At 36.4% G+C, this 12,395-nt stretch overlaps 1 long non-coding RNA gene across 1 annotated transcript; it reads right to left on the reverse strand.

Annotated features, from left to right (window-relative positions):
* Window positions 1-10,788: 10,788 nt before the first annotated feature.
* Window positions 10,789-11,240, reverse strand: LOC132070612 (uncharacterized). Its single transcript, XR_009418027.1, has 2 exons — window positions 11,120-11,240; window positions 10,789-10,955 (listed from the first exon to the last, which is right to left on the reverse strand). It is a non-coding gene; the product is annotated as an uncharacterized LOC132070612 (long non-coding RNA).
* Between the last annotated feature and the right edge of the window lie 1,155 nt (window positions 11,241-12,395).

Below are 12,395 nucleotides of genomic sequence, written 5' to 3' on the forward strand. Positions count from 1 at the left end.
TCAAGGATTTAACTGGCTCAGGTGATTGTTAGGGTTTAATCAAATTAAAACACAGAAGATAAAAAAGAAATATAAAAGAGCAAGAAAAAGTTAAGTAGGTCTTTCTGAATGAGAAACTGTTTGACTTCTCTGGAAAATACTAAGGCCAATCTGTGAGCTGGGAAAACTTTGTGATACACACAACTGCATAAGTTAAGCCTGGTCTTTAAAAAAAATATGAAATAATTTAAAAAGTTATTTCACTTCCCCATATATTCTGTCATTTTTACCCCCAAACGGGACAAGTTCTAAATTAGATGAAAGTCATTGAAAACTTGTACATGCTGAAATTTGTTAAAACATACGTATCACCACATAGCCTCAGGCATCCAATAAGTGAAAATCATTGAACCATTTGTTTTATCCAAGTCACAAAATGAAATCTGCTACAAAATGCCCTCTAGTAATTATACATCTGATTATGAGGCTTGATTTTTCTAATTTTGCTTGCTGCAATTGTTATTTCCTTGTCACAGTTCAAAGTATTTCTCAATGGATTTTAAAGACATAAAATTACTTTCATCATACCACTATACTTTCTTTCCTACATACTTTCCAGTAAGCACTGGAAAGTATCACTAAAAATGTATCCAGAATTATTTTACTGTCGTTTTACTATCTGTGTTTCCTTATGTTCTTTCAAAGGTATACTTGTGAGAATGAGATGGAGCTACCTGGAACTCTGCTTATCAGTTTCCTTTGATCTCTCTGAGAAAGAAGGGACGTGTTACTTCTGTAGTCATGTAGACATGCAAACATGTTCTGTGTGCTTAAGAGCTTTGTGAATTCAAAGTTTGAGACAGAAAAAATGTATGAAGAGTAATACAAAATAGCTGCTGAATCATAACATGAAGTATTGCAACCTACAATTCAAGCTCTTCTGAAAGACAATTGCTATCTCCCTTCCTGCACTGTTCCTTTGTCCATTATCAAAAAGTGAAGATAGTCGTGTGCATCCAGAACTTCTCCTTATTAATGTGAAACAGTTCTAACTGATTGGATCTTACATAGTTAATGCTACTGTCTGCATAGGCCATCTTTGCCATCTGTGTAGGTGAGAAAATGTTGTTTACCATATAAACATTTTTTCTATGTCATTCTGTCCAACTGTGTTTAAATAAGTGCTTTCTATTTTGAAAAGAAGGGTAAAATAAGATAAAATAAAAGGGAAAAGTTTAGACATAACTTAAAAAACCCTGTGTTAGTGTGGCCTCAGATTGATTTTTTACTTTGGTCAGTTTTAATGTGTGCTCTGTCTTATGGGCAGAGCACACATTAGAACAACAGTTGTATACTCCATATAATAAAGAAAAAGTTTTACTTTGACCAAAAACTATTTGGATGTACAAGTAGTATGGAATGTAAAGCAGATTTAGAAATAAATCTGAGTTGGAGAATTTCCTTTCAACAGCTCATGAAACCTGATCTCCTGCAGTGCCTCTACTGTGACTGATTTGCTAAATTAAGATTATTTTTGTTTAATTATATTTTACCATTAAAATGTTATATGCCTACTTTTCATTTTAACAGACAATTTATTTGACTAAACTTGTAGTTCTCACAATGATTGTACTCATACACCAATAATCACATGCCTTAGAAATCTCTTGGTTACAAGAAAATTAGTGTCAACCCCACGTGGTTTAAAGTCACGTAATGAGGCATGGAATGTCCCCACAGTTTGGTAAAAATCTGTGCTCAAGAGAGAAGTTCTAACACAGAAAATAACCAGATCATTTTTCCAATATAAGAACAAGGCACATTTTCTGTTCCTTTCTTACTGGAAGCCTTTTCGTTTTTTCCTTCTGGTATATTGACAATGACTAGTTCGCTTAAGCTTCCAAATACTACAACAACAACAATAACAGCCACCTAAATGAAAACCAATTAAAAAAAAAAAAAAACACTACAGGAAAAAGATTCTCTTCATGTAACAGTTTCAAAATACTGGCCAATAATTACTGCAGCTGTGTGAACACAGTCCTTGTACTGCTCATCTGTCACATAAAACAGGATAATACTACTTAGCCAGCTAAAGCTTAGTAAAATACACGAACAGAAATGTCATGGCTTTTTTCCTCTTCTTTCTACTTTTCTGATTAGGAAAACAACACACACTAAATAAACAAGCAAACTGTAATAGAAGAAAAAGAAAACAACAACAAAGAGCTGACAGATAGAAAGTCAATTCTAAAAGCCTTTGACTTTAACTTCCCCGACAACCTATCTTGAAGTTCATTGTAAAAAGGTAGGAGAGATGTAAAGAGAGGAAATCAGCTGTCAAAACTAATGCCACAGGAATCTGAGTGTGAAACCAGGCATGGAAGGCTAAACCATTCTTTGAAAAGTGAAGTTTTCCTCAACTATAGGAATTCTTGACTTAGAATAACCAGCTGTTTTATGCAAGCGAGCAGTGTGTGTATAAGCAAATCACTGTAGAAAGCTATGTAGATTTTGACAATTATCCAGATTACTCATATAACAGAAATTATGTTAGCAAATGAAGAAGCCAAAACTGGAAATTCTTCTTTCTACCATTTTAAAGGAGTGTATGAATCATTATTAGAAATGTTTGAAAATATTGCCTTCAGCATCCTTTTTCAATAATAAGGAGAGGTAAAAAAGGTGTTTTCTATTTAACAATTTTTTCTCTTACAGAAAAGGGTCCCACTTTTACAATAGCTTTATTTGTGTTATTCCTAAAGTAAAATATTCATAAACTTTATATTTCTGACCTTCTTAAAAGAACTCAAAAAAGAGAAAAGATCATACAGATTCCCAAAATCTTGTCAGAATTTACCTAAGAGCTTTGTTGTACCTGGAACTATAGATTTTAAGATCGTTTAATTCCCAAGGCTTATCTTCTCATCTCATTTTATGTTAATTCCATTCCTCAAAAGAAACTAAATGAAAGATTAAGCCATGAGGCATGATTACATAAGCTTCCAATAAAAATGTAATCATTTTTTAGTTCTCAGATAATTAGCAAACATAATGTATCACCTACTATAGAAGGAGGATAGTAACCTCTTTTAAAAGAGGTTAATTGTTAAATGTATTAACTGTATTACAGATCCCAGTAAATGCAGAAAGGGAGTTTGAAGGAAGTTTCAAATAATGACAGTGATGAGTTTTGTAAAAGCAAAACTTATTTCATAGGAAGTGAGAAGACAGGGAAACAGGTCTTGATTTAAGACCAAGTTTGATCACTACTGATGCAAAAAAAAACATTAAGTAATTACTTAAAATAACAGAGAAATTACCTCTGTGACCCAAAAGGTCCCTTGTACAAGAATGGATTGGCAGGAAGAGTTGCATCATATAGATACATTTTTAGATGTATTGTTTGCTTCTCATGGGGTCTCACTGCAAGATTAGAGAAGTGTGAATGCTTGAGTACAAGCTCTACGTGGTGGGAAAAAGAAGAGAAAAGGTGAGAACTCAGAAATAATTGTCTACAGGTGTCCTAGAGAGCTGGGACTCTATAAAAAAGACTGAAACAAGTAAAATGATATCAAATCATATCTATATTTTTGTGTCAATAATAATTGATATATATGTAGAGGACAGATGCTGGATAATACACAAAGAGAGTATCTAACTCCTCTGCTTCAGGACACTGCAATATTTCTCAGTAGAAGTTAATGTACTTTTCCAGTTGATGTGCTCTGCTGGACAAGCCTAAGGAGATGTCAGGATCTGGTCATCATTCTCTGTTTTCCAAAGCAAAATTTCAGGATCTTAAACAGAGTGAAAATCAGAAGTAACGAGAAAAGTAACGATACAATGTAAGGTACTAAATACTTTCCTGGAATGATCTGATGCCCATTTCAAAAAGACTAGTGAGATCTAGTCCTGATTTATTTCAGTCCAACAGGTTTTAAAAGTGTGCGGTGAGCACCACTCCCCAATGCATTCCTGTCTGGCCATAGGACACAAGCTCTCCAACTGTGTGGATGCTAGGGATCAGGAAGACTGGCCCGTCCCACCTGCTCCACCAAATGTGCTGCTAAAGACTTGGGGAGCCACATCTGCTTGTCACTCAGCCTAATCCAGCCTCCTCCTTGAGATACGGATGTAGGCTTTGTTTCAGAAAGGAGGAAAGTTACTGACATCAGTGCAGACCTTGTTTTACAAAAACATGGGGGCAAAGAGCCCACATTCACACCACTCAGGTGGAATGTTGTGTCTCACATCTACTGCTTGCCCTTCTCCCCTCTCATGTCAAGGATTTTGATTAATGTCAAGGGAAGTTGCTCAAACCCCAAGTATTTTACAAGTCATGAAGTATTGGCAGATGAACCAAAAAGTTACTTAATTCTTACAGTCTTGAAGCTATTTGCCTCAAAGTCACTGCACTGAATAATTTTGGCAATAAATAATAAACTTTTGATACCTTAAAATTTGAGTATAAAACTGCAGACACATAAGGTACCATGAGGCATAAATATTTAGTAATGAAAGAAGAGTTTGATGATGCTTCCTATCCTTTAAATCAAATATAGAATCTCTTGAAGTCTTTCTCTTCCACAAGCTATATATTTTACACCCAGTAGTACACTATTAACATTAGCCATGTTCATTGAAAGTGAGAAAGGAAAGAGTGCCTCTGAATCATGATTCTGAGCTGCAGCTGTTTAATTTAGCAAATGGAAATCAATTATTTTAGAAATATCAGATGTCACATTACATTGGTTTCAACGTATTAAGTTCCATTAAACTTCGTTGAATTCAGATAATTTTAATGATTCTTCCCCTCTGGACAGACTGTCACTTCAATCCTTTGGAGATGAAGTTTTCCTCAATTAATTTTAAGACAGTTTAAAAAATTTGCTTTCAAAAGAAATGGTGTGAAAAAGGCTGAGAGATGAAAAAAGTATTTGGGTTAAAGGTTTGATTTTGAGTAACAAGTATTATATCCACTGCAGGATTCCAATCAATTTGCCTTTTTGCCTGCATACAACTGCTTGTATGCCCTTTCTGCAGAAAAAAAAAAAAGCTAAAATTATGGCAAAACTCTCATTTATTGCGTTTATTTATTTCACTGTATTATGTAGACACTTCATGCTGGGAAGACAGCAGGACATGCTTTATGTGTTATTGTTCCTTGAGAATTCACACACATTGACACATGTATTTTTTAAGGATTGTAATTAACAAGATGTATTTGATATGCTAAAGAGGTTTCTTTCTCCTGCTGAAGCCCTAGGACTTCCTTTCATCCTTCCAGACTTATTTTCATCAATCACTTGCTTTCCTGAGGGCCTCAAAAATATTTGATTGCAATCATTAGGTGCTGGCCTTCTAGGCCATGTAGCCAGTCCATCTCTCTGAATAACAGAACAATGTAAACACAAGAATACATTGCTTTTAAAGAATACCATTCACTGCTATTCTTATTTCCCACACAACAAAATATAATCAAGTGTTTCCCCTCTGTTAAAATGTGAACAGAAATTCAAGCTTCATCTTTCCTATATAAAAGCTTGCTTCTATTTCACTCAAATTTGGGCAATCCCCAGCTGGAGTTTTAGGTCATGAGTACCAGGCAGCACTGCCCACTCTGCTCTACAATATCTGCCTCTGAGATGCTTGGGTTACCCACACCTGCTCTCCTTCCAGCTTTCTGGCTGAACCTCTACACTTCTTTTGAAGCTGAAAGAAATATTTTCACTCTAACTGAATAACTAGCTTGCCACCTACAATTTTCAGCTGCTGCACATTTTCACCCTTCATCTCTCATAAACTGTATAACCCTAGTCTGAGGTTAGAGCACATCTAATATTTGCTACCATAGGGGAGCCTTTCTCCATGTCTCTCAGGGACAGCCCATGGGATGATCTACTGTTTGATCTCCAGTCTTCTCTGGAAAAAAAAAAAAAAAAAAAGCCTAGAGAAATTGAATTATACTGTCTTTTTTATCACAGCTATACCAGTTTGCCTTCAGCAGCAGCACCTTCCAGAACTCTTCAGACCTTGACACCAGAAATGAATCAAAAGCTTTGCCATGCACGTTTCCCAAGCTGAGCTTTCAAAGAAAGCAACAAAACCTCCTGAGTGGACCACAAGACAGTTATAAGTCACTCACCACTCTTTTTTGTGAGCTGAGTATTCCCAGCAGAGCACCACTTTTAACTTCACTTTTCCTGTTCACTCTCTTGTCAAAAAAGGAGCTATTCTAGACCTCTACAATAGTCTGGGAAGAGGAAGCAGCTGGCTGTCTGCAGGAAAAGGCCAACTTAGGGAATTTCCCAAAGGACAGAAATCATCCTCATCCTGTAGTGTGAGCATGTTTGACGCCAGTGTGAGGAAGTTCTGAAGATTAGTATCAAAGTTCACATGATCCACAGACTTTAATTCTCCCAAACTATAAATACCTTTTGACTGTATGCTTTCAAAAGGAAAAATCACTGGAGTTGTGTACTGCCATGGTTTATCATTTTGCAATGCTGCTGTTCCATATTAGACCTGTTGTCACCTAAGAAAGCAAGAAAAACTTAGTTTAATCTATTTAATTTCTAAGCTGAATGACAAGGAACATGTCTGTTTACATGAACAGAGCATGGTATGCTGTCTTCCCAGTAGCAGCTGTTTAAGCCTGTCCAGACAAGAGGGTTTCCCCTATTTTCACTAGCAAATTATTAGTGCAGACAAAATGGACACAGAACTGAAAACATGCATATACCAATTCTATACTCCTCCTTTCTCTTCTCTCCTGAAGCCACAAAACTAACTGAAACAGGATTTGTTGCTTTTTGCTATAGCACATATTCTTGCTAAAAGGAATGGAAAATTAAGTACTGGTATAAAGGCAGGAAGAATAACTAATACTGGGACAGGGAAAAATGTTGCTTAATGTTTATGGGGTATTTAACACTGGTTTCAGTAATACAATACTATTATTTCTGTGTGAAACTGAAACTAAATAATTTAATGCCCATTATATTGCCAGAAAATTATCTTAGTATAATAACGGCAAATGAAAATTTCACCATTGTATCTGCACTTAGTAGTCCAGACTATTCAGACATATTTTATGCTTGATAAATTTTAATATGACTCAAAAATAGACCTTCAAGAAATAAAATATTATTCTTCTGAATGGGAAATTGTTCTTTAAACTCTGCCTTTTTAATTCTTTCCTCTTCTTTTTTTTAATTGATTTTTTATTCTCATCATCCAAATGTAAGTGACAGAAACGTTTCCTATCTCTGAAAAAAATACTTCTAATAAGATTTAAATGGTTTAAGAAGTTCTGGGCTACACCTTTCTCTCATTCGGGCTTATCATTGTTTAAGCTTATTAACGGCTGAATAAAAGACTTACCAGCTTGACTTAATATCCCTTTGTGAGATATTTGAGTTTCTTTTCTCTCCCCTTTCTACAATACACTCTGCTTTTTCTGCCGGGACAATGATTTTAGGGGATTTATTGAATAGCACAAGAGCAGGACATTTTCTGCCTTTAATGAATGCAGTTGCCTTCCTAATGAAGTAGTGTGTACTGCAATATATTCATTTCCAGCAGTATATGGGAAAGGAGAAGAGGGGGGAAAAGACTCTTTTTTCTACAAGCTTTTTGTATTAAAACCCTACATTAAGAGAAACCCAGGTCATTAATAGCCAAATCCTGTAAAGGTTTTCAGTGCTAAAGTAGATTCCAGAGTGAAACTCAGACCATGGTGTTTGATACCTGAGCTTCTAATGCTGTGCTGGATGAAATCCACAGCAATGTGAGAAAAACATCCCTACTACTTGTCAATGCAATCTGTTTGAGACTGTTCCTGGCTCAACGGTTTTGTACAACCTCAACAAAAGAGGAGCTGGTTTTTTCCTCTGTGTCTAGCCTGTAGCCTGGCTCAGATATTTGTTCATGAGTAGAAAGTTTCAGGTCCCAGAGTAGATCCTGTTCCTTTTTATGAATTTTACACCAAGTTCTAAGAGTTCAGCAATTCTAAGCAAAAACACACAGAACCATCACAGAAGATGAAACAGTTCCTGGATTTGTGGAGTTGACAATTTTGACATTGCCCTCTAAATAGCTATCTGAACTACTAAAAATATTCTTATGAGTATAAAATCTGGTCTACCCTTACTTTTAAATACTCACTAAGTCTCAAAATAAGAAGCCCCTGCAACATATTCTTCATTGTAAATTAAAGACACTAGAGGTAAGCGCGCTCTGTATAAAATGAAAAATTACGTCTTACAGCAAAAATCTCATTTGAAATACACAGATTTAATAATATCAACTAATTCTGATGGTTTAAAAAGGACAATTTTATATATCTTTTTTCTATAGCATGATTTTACTTCCCCTAATAATTAATGTGATCTTCATGTATCACAATTTCCTACATATCAATGTCTACAGCTTAATAGGAAATTTTTGGAGAACAAGGGCTCATTCAATCTTTTCAGGTCAAATAAACTCACACATTCAGTACTTCTTTGCTCTATACTTCTGAGCTCTATCATCTGCTCATCTGAATTTCTCAAATATTACTGTGTGGGTTAAGTCATAGTGGGTAGTTAACTTAAGATCTGTCAAAGAATCATTTTCTTTGGTTTTTCTTAGCATCTGCCAGCCTAGGGAAATTTTCTCAGCACGTGGGGAATAATCAGCCTCTTTAAAAAGTAGTTTTGATTTTTTTTTTTCCAAGTGACTACTCCTAATATTTTACTAATATCTTCATTTATTACTGAGTTAGACTTTTAGAAGGTGCACTGATCCTTCTATGCTCTGACCCTCCTTTTACCTCTCTCTCACTGGAGACTTAAATCCAATTCCACCTGGAAGGGATGGCTGCAATCTGTGCTTCCACTGCAGCTGTATTCCACCTCAATAGCCATAGCTGAAATCTTCTGTAGTTGGAAAGTTGTTGGTGCCCTTCCCAAATAACACAAGTGGGAATTACTTGTTTACCTTTATCTGTTATCCAGAAATTCTAACTAATTATAAATTCTAGCTGGACACTAACCCAATGCTGAACTTTTCTTATGACAAGGGTTATTATTTATTGATTATAAAAATAGTTTTTCTGTTGATTCCACCTTATACCTGATTTTAACTACCTTCATTCCTAAATATCCATTCCTTCCTCCCTTTTTAGTTTTTATTGCCTCTCCATGTTGGCTGCTTTCAATAGGCCCAGGGTTTTTTTTCTGTTCACTGCTTGGATGACCAATCAAGTATTCCTAACATTTTTACTTTCAAATTCAGATTGTATCATCAATGTGTGTTCAACCAAGTGACTTCCAAATTGTCTTTACATAAACATTCATGTTTATTAATTTCAGCTATGGGACCAGAGGAAAACAAATACAATAGATTCATAAGAAGGATTGGAATAAATTTATTTTTAAATGAATATTCATAGCTACTTTTTTTCTCCCCCACTGTTTAACTGGTAACTCTAGACAACAAAATAGGATGACTAGGAACCAGAGTGAAAAAATTAAAGTATTGCAGTCTGAAAGTGAAAATTTAACAGCATTAGACGCCATATAGCATAAATTAACTTTTTACTGGAAAAACAATACTTCAAGGCACACAAGCAGAAAACAAAAACATGACAACTTGGACAATATTGTTGCACACCTCCAGCATATCCTGGTTTTCATGGAATTTGATTTTGCAGTTATATAGTTACATTTCATATGGTTGCATCCAAGTAAATATAATTTTAGCAACAACATCAACAAATCTTTAATGCAGCTTCAAAAATATTTTAAAGGGAGGGCTAGTTTTTGCACTGAAATAACACCATCTGCTCAGTTGTAAAAACAAATGTAAGCTGCAGAAAGGATATTTCTCATAAGTCATCATGGTTCAAGCAAGAGCGGAGGCAGCTAGACCTGTTAAATTTTAATTAAATGCTAAGTCTTATTAGTCCTTGTACAGCAAGGGGCTGGCAAATGCTTGTTAGGTTCAGATGGCTACTAAAAAAATCTCAGCTCTGAAGTAATTCAAGTGTTTAAACTCAAAAATAAACCTCTCCCATTAATAAATGTTCACAGGGAAAAGTATCAGATTAGAGCAACTAATTCAGCTAGAGAATGGGGGCATACAACACTTTTCTCTTTCAACTTCTGCATCCTTCTTTCTCTGTAAAGCTGTAGAAACTTCCTTGTATCAAAGGCAAATTATGTTTAAGAATCTCATACATTTTAAAAACTTGGTGAAAATAAAATGAAAACTATGAGACTGCTGCACAGCAGTAAAATAATAAAAATTGAAGGCAAGGAAAATTTTTGAAAAGTGTGTGTATGTTTGCAGTCATTGATTCAACCAAAAATGTGACAACAAACCAGCAACCTGTGCCTTAAGGACAGATGTCCTCCAAAGAACAAGAGATTAGGAATATCAGTTTTGTTCTAAGGAGGGCAGCAGAAAGCATTGGGTCATTTTTGCCTGCCACAGACATTTACCAAGTTGATGTCTGTTCCCTCTATGTGAAAAAGACTAGAAACCCTGTAGAAACTCTCTTTCTTAAAAGATAATCCTGTTATACGGGAAAAGTAGACTTGTAACTTTTAATATCTGTCTACTGTTAAATGAGCTTTTCTTAGCAGGAAAAAGACTGCTAAAACCACAAGAATGAACATCTTTGCAGAACTCAGAAAGGATTGTGGATATCCCAATTGTGCCTCTACCTGCATATGTCATACTGTTTCAAAAGCTGGAAAATACAACAAAAAAAAAACCAATCAAGGCATCTCCAAAATGGAAAAGTACTAGCATATTAAGTAGTTGGATTTTTAGCCTCTTTATTTTTACCAAGTCAGATTGAAGTTGTCCAGTTTGTAGTCTGCCACAAGAATGCCCAACAGGATGCACTGCCTGGATGGCAAGAGGGTTTCTCCTGTTGAACGCAATGATCTTGGTACCTTTCTGGGTATTCTGCCTTTGTATCCCTGCAGGGTAAACCAATGACTGTCCCAACAGTTCAAATAAGGGTGTTTTCCTTTGTGGATACACAGAAGTATCACACGATGTATCACAGCTGAGACAGCCACAACACACAGAGTATCATTATACAATGTCAGAAAGCTTCAACCCATCCAGAGCAACACCTTACCACTTCAGAAGGCTTCAGGGACCTGCCCATACACAGCACCCTCACATCACTTCCAAAGGCTGCAAGCATTGACCCTTCTTGTTGTTTAGCCCAACCTTTGATACCCTCATGTTGATGCACAGCACCTGTGTGCCTCTGTTCCCTTTGGTGGTTGGTCAGTGCCCCTGGGCACTCCAGCTCTCATTGCTCTCAGTGCTGCTCACCTTCTGCTCACAGCTGGGTCCCATTGGGGTTGAGGCTCCGTGCAGCCCCACTCCCAAGCACCACAAACTGTGTTCCTAAATGCAAATGTTTGAATCTACTCCCTGGTGAGCCTTCATTTGAAAATTCAGTTAATGTGTTACTTATACCTCTCCCATGTCCTCTGATATTAAAACTAATCCAACATTAGCTATGTAGTGTTTTTCTGCCCCATTCACACAAGTTCTGTGGCTATGGGATTTTATTACCCTTTTGTTTCCACATAATGAAAATTATAGCATGCCTGTTGAAGCCACCTCAGACTCACAAAGCTTTTGTGAGGCTGCTGACTAAAGTTCAAGTGGATGGAGTAAATCCCCTCTCACCCACCCAGCTGGTACTTAAATTCCTTCCTAATGCTGTCACAGAAGCCAAGTCATCCTATTCATTCTGTGCAAGACTCCAAACCAGGGTGGAAAGCAAAGCCAAGCAGCAGCTAAGTGCAAAGGGGTCTGTGCTGTGGGAGCAGAGCATGTCCCTCAGCGATGGTTGCCTGATTGAGAGACACCAGGGAAGGCTCCTGGTCCCCACAGTTGCAACACTTTCCATTTGAAAAGGATGCTCTATGCTCTGCTAGAGGGCCATTCCCTAAATGTTAATGCTAATACAATTCATGCTCAGCAGGAAGTCATCTGATTTCCTCATTTCCCTCTCTGCAAACAGGCTGGGTTACTTTGGCTCTTACCACTAAAACTTTTAATACTGAGTACTCTCACCGAATCTTGAAAAAAAACAAACGAGATGCAGCCTTTTTTTACAGGCAGTGAAAGTTTCTTGAGGTCTTCCAGAGATCCCCAGATTTCTGCCAAAAGATTGATGCTTCAAGCAGACCCCCCCTATGCTGCCTCTCACAAAAGCTGGGATTCCCAATTACTCTCATCACTGTCCAAAGTAACATTTAACACCTGCCTTTGGCATTTTCATGTGAATCTTAACTCAGATTTAGCCCTATGCTAATGAGGTGTCAGATAATTAGGGTCTCTAAGAGTTTTTGATTATGAATTTGTAGAAATTATAACTTCAAGATTAGTTACAT

This window comes from Ammospiza nelsoni, chromosome 3 (genome assembly GCF_027579445.1).
Source record: "Ammospiza nelsoni isolate bAmmNel1 chromosome 3, bAmmNel1.pri, whole genome shotgun sequence".
NCBI classification, from domain to species: Eukaryota; Metazoa; Chordata; class Aves; order Passeriformes; family Passerellidae; genus Ammospiza; species Ammospiza nelsoni.